Source organism: Rutidosis leptorrhynchoides, chromosome 8, assembly GCF_046630445.1.
Source record: "Rutidosis leptorrhynchoides isolate AG116_Rl617_1_P2 chromosome 8, CSIRO_AGI_Rlap_v1, whole genome shotgun sequence".
In the NCBI taxonomy this organism is placed as follows: Eukaryota; Viridiplantae; Streptophyta; class Magnoliopsida; order Asterales; family Asteraceae; genus Rutidosis; species Rutidosis leptorrhynchoides.
Genome location: NC_092340.1, coordinates 185,062,205 through 185,067,690, shown reverse-complemented (window position 1 = coordinate 185,067,690; position 5,486 = coordinate 185,062,205).

Here is a 5,486-nt window from a genome sequence, read left to right as displayed (position 1 = left end):
GATTAAAAATACCGAGTTTGTAATTACAAAGCTCGTCGAATGATAGATGGCGCCTCATCGTTCATTCCTTCATTTGTTATATCATATTTGTTGTTTTGTGTCTTGTCGTCAAAATTAGTACCTTTTGCTTAACTTTAATGACAGTCTTTGAAAGTGCATTGTTTTACCCTGTTTTGTACATAAGATAAAATACAAACATATATATATATATATATATATATATATATATATATATATATATATATATATATATTTTTTTTTTTGAAGTTTGGTTTATAACCCCACTTTTCAAAAATTTATAAAGTATAATATTTTTGGCATACTTTAAATCAATAAAATTAAAAATAATGATAACAAAATTTGTCGCCCCGCCCTCGGGTAAAGTAATTTCGGCTTAATGACCTAGTCTTCAACTCACGACGAATTTTAGAAATCATTTTTTCAACTTAATGAATTAAAGTAAATTTTGTTTTTAAAAACTTAAATTAAAATGCATATTAATTTCATAAAAAAAAAACCTACAAAACAAAAATTCAGAATGGAGGGAGAAAACTAGTTCTTTAGTGTCTGCTAGCGGAAAAGACCAATCGGATTTCATTCTCGAAACTACACGAGAACAGAACAACTAACTCCAAACAGCATTTTCTTTTTAGAATATTTGAATCTCCTCACACTTAGGTAGCCGTGGTGTCAAAATTGTGATTAACTTCATCGTTAATTTCTCTTGGTCCATAATCAACTTGCATATCCGTGACTTTTTCTTTAAGCCATTGGTCGGATTCCTGTGTAATATCCACAATTTCAACTAGTTTCTCCTTTTCTTTAGGTGATAGATTGGATACTAACCGGTTACATAATTTAAAGTTCCCCTTGGTTTTAGCATCGCGAATCCGTTTAATAAGTTTCTTCATTGAACTATTAATAACGGGATCATTTAATTTCGTATCAACAACGGGGTTCTTTGTTATCATGTCATCATTAGGTGTTACTTCATTTTCCCCACACTTAGGCGTTTCATTATTGCTAAGTATTACCGTTGGAGTTGGTAAAACAACATGGTTCTTACCAATCGTTTTTGCTGGTTCAACGGTTTTGGTTGGTGGAGATTTAGTCTTTCGAATCATAAAGGTGATCGATTTGTCACCACTACTAAGTGTCATTCTACCATTTCCTACATCAAATAACGCCTTGGTGGACGCTAAGAATGGTCGACCTAAAATTAGAGGAATGTTTGGGTCCTCTTCTATGTTAATGACAATGAATTCGACTAGAAAGGTTAAATTGCCTACTTGAACGGGTAGGTTGTCAACAATTCCAACTGGGTGTTTAATGGTTTGATCAAAGAGTCGAACACTCATATCCGTTGGACTTAACTTACCTACACCTAATCTCTTATATAAGGAAAGAGGCATAACACTTACACTTGCACCTAAATCTGCTAGTGCATCATACATGACACAATCACTAAGCAGACAAGGAACAATAAATTCACCCGGATCACCTACCCTAGGTGGAGGTTTTGGTGGAACTGTCTTCACCGGGTTTATATTTACGGCTTTTGTTTCTTGCACTTTCTTATTCTTTTTCTTCTTCTTCTTTCCAGAGGTATCACAATCTTTATTACCTATCACTTGCTCATACTCAACTCCTTTTCTTGGAAACGGGATGGGTGGTTTGTATGGTGCCACCACTGGCTTTACATACTCGGGTGGTGGTGGTGTAACTTCTTCATTGTTACTCTCATCTAAAACCTTCCCATCTTCTGGTGCTGGTTTTTCAGAATTCGTTGGAACCATATTAACATTCTCATTCCGAGGATTTACTTCAGTATTACTCGGTAGCTTTCCTTGTTCCCTCTCACTCATCATGCTAGCAAGAGTACCTACGTGTTTTTCTAGATTCAAAATGGAAGCTTGTTGAGTTCTTAATGACTGATCAAATCTCTCGTTCGTTTGGGTTTGAGTTTCAATAAATTGTGTTTGAGATTCAACTAGCTTGAATACCACGTCTTCCATATTTGACTTTTTCTCTTCGGTTTGTTGTTGTGGTTTATATAAGCCAGGTCTTTGTTGATTGAAAGTGTTGTTTTGAGTTGGTTGGTTATTCGGACCTTGTTGGTTATACCAGTTATTTTCGGGTCCTTTTGGATTGTAAAGAATGTTTTGATTTCGATTGAAGTTTAGCTTTGGCGGTTGATAATTATTTTGATAATTATTTCCAGGCCTTTGGTTCATATAGGAAACATTCTCTCGTTGTTCCAATGTTGGTTCAATGTGACAATCTTTCAATAAGTGTGGTCCACCGCATAGCTCACAACTGATTCGTATTGCGTGAATATCTTTATTCATCTTTTCCATTCGTCTTTCGAAAGCATCTATTTTTGCTGAAACGGAATCAAAGTCATGGCTAGAATCGGCTCTAGCCACTTTAGATGAACGAAAAATATCTTTTTCTTGGTGCCACTCATGCGAGTGGGAGGCTGTGTTATCAATAATTTTGTAAGCTTCAGTTGCGGTTTTCTTCATAATGGAACCACCAGCTGTTATGTCGATGTCTTTTCGTGTAGCAACGTTGACACCTTGGTAGAATATTTGTACTATTTGGTAAGTGTCTAAACCGTGTTGAGGACATCCTCTCAACATCCTTCCGAATCTTGTCCACGCCTCATATAATGTTTCATTTGGCTTTTGCGCGAACGTAACAATTTCTCCTTGAAGTCTCACGGCTTTAGATGCCGGAAAGAATTGTTTAAGAAATTTTTCAACTAAAACATCCCATGTGTCAATCGCCCCTTCAGGTAACGATTCTAACCAATCTTTGGCTTCTCCCTTTAAAGTCCAGGGAAACAACATGAGATAGATCTGCTCATCTTCCACTTCTCGGATTTTGAATAGTGTACAAATTCTTTTAAACGTACGAAGGTGTTCGTTAGGATCTTCATTCGGTGCACCACTGAATTGGCATTGGTTAGTTACCATGTGTAGAATTTGTCCTTTGATTTCATAATCTGGCGCATTAACTTCTGGCTTAATAATGGCTTGACCTTGGCCCATGCGTGTGGCTCTCATTCGATCTTCCATACTTAGAGGTTCCGTTACTTCCATAATTGAATTTGTTGAATACGAATCACTAGAGGATTCCGATTTAATGGTTTGTGGCTCAGGAGGAATAATTAGTGGTTCAGGATCTCTGAATTGTCCTTGAATATCCTCCGGGTTCTTAATTGTGAAGTCGGGTTCAAAAGATGGATTGTCGGAAATTTGAGTTGGAGTTCTTGTTCGACTAGATGACGATTCTAAAGAAAAATCAACGGCGGCAATATTTGCTAGATGTCTTGATCGAGTTACAGGTGGTGAACGTATGAAAGGTGGTGAACGTTTTGCTCGGTGCATTCACAGAATATCCTATTAGTTATAAAAATAAGAAAAACTTATATAAGTTGTCCAATTAATAGACTTTTCTGATTTTGCCCACGTTTCGAATAGCCAAAAGATGCAGCAGGAAGCCAGGACCCTTTAAATCGGAAGCCCACAACTTGCCACTAACAAATCCAACTATTACTACGAACCAGAAAAATGTCAACGTCTATTAACTTAACCGCTTAAATAATTTTTCTTTCCGTTTGAAGAATTAGATAAGAAGTAAAGAAAATTCTATATCCTATAACTAGAGCGTCGAGAAATAAGAAAGAAAAAGATTGCGCGTCGAAAAGTGTCGAAAAATAAAAAGGTCGAAAAATAAGCGTCGAAAAATAAAAATAAGAAGGTAGCACGAAAAATGGCGTCGCAAAATTCTAAAGCACCTAAATCTTAGTCTAAGGAATAAGCACTTAAGGGATTTTACGGCAAAGCCTAAAAATCTAGAAATAAAAAAAATAACTACGCCAAAAATAAACTTAATACTAAAAGTTGCGACTATAATCTAAAAATCTAAAGGTAATAAAACTTAAAAAAAAAATATTATTATTTATTATTTTTTTTAAAATTTTTTTTTTTTTAAAAAAAACGATTTTTTTTACAATTATTTTTTTTTTTTTAAAAACGAATTTTTTTTTCTTAAAAAAAACGTTTTTTTTTTACAATTTTTTTTTTTTTATAAAAAACGAATTTTTTTTTCTTTAAAAAAAACATTTTTTTTACACAAATTTTTTTTTTAACTCATTTACTATTCATGAATAGTAAATGAAAAGAAATTAATTAATTTACTATTCACATGAAAGCGACATTATAGAAATTATTAATTATAAGTTACATAATATACCCCTGAAGTATTTAATAAATACGATTTTTTTAAAATTTACGTATCAAATTTTGATTCTAAAATATTATTATATTATTATATTCTATTTTAATATTATTATATTATTATATTCTATTTCAATATTATTATATTATTATATTTTATTTCAATATTATTATAATTAAAAATATAGCGTTTTAGCGCTCCCCGGCAGCGGCGCCAAAAACTTGATGTGTGCAGCGGGGTGTACGAAATAGTATTATTTTTACTAGGAAATACTACAAAATATGACACAAGTTTTATTAATTTACGGATGGGATATACCTAAACCTTGCTACAACACTATAGGCAGTGTACCTAATCGTAGAGTAGTGTAGTTTTTAGTAAGTCCGGTTCGTTCCACAGGGAGCTAGTGATTACGTACTATATTTTTATAAAACTATATTTATATAAATATATATATATATATATATAAGTAGTAATATTATTATAAAAGGGGGGGTTTTTACCGTTTAATGACCGGTTTGTCGATTTTATATTTTTAAGCGTAAAGATAAATGACAATAATTAAAGTGCGTAAAATAAATAAATGACGATAAATAAAATAACAATAAATAAAATTGCGATAGAATATGAAATAAAAGGATTATGCTTATTTAAACTTCCGTAATCATGATGTTTGACGTTTTGATTTTAATTAATTGTTACTCGGGTTAATTGTCCTTTGTCATGGTTTATTTGATACCTATCTGGTTTTTATCCATAATAGTCCATCGGTCATAAATATAAAGTGCGAGTGTCCTCGTCAAATTACCCTTATACCCGAAGTCAAATATTCCAACTAATTAAGGATTTAAACTGTGACGCAGTTATCACTTCTGTCAACAATTACACCAGTTATCACTGTATGTAATCTACCCCTGTTTTGATTAGATATGAATATTAATTTACCCACTTGATCAGTTTGAATAATCAATTACCCAACCCGAATAATTAATTAAATGATTATAATAGATTCCATATGAACGTCACTAAATAGGACAACCATAATCATAATCATTATTAATTATTAGGATAATTAATTTGAAGATAGGTTCGACAGACTCCAATGAGTTGTCACTCAATTAGACAATACCCCCATCTATTAATAGTCAATAGTCCAATTTCCACAAGTGTCGGTCTTTTGCCCAAACCTTAATTATGGTACAAAGCCCAATTACCCAATTTTAGTAATTAGCCCAACATCA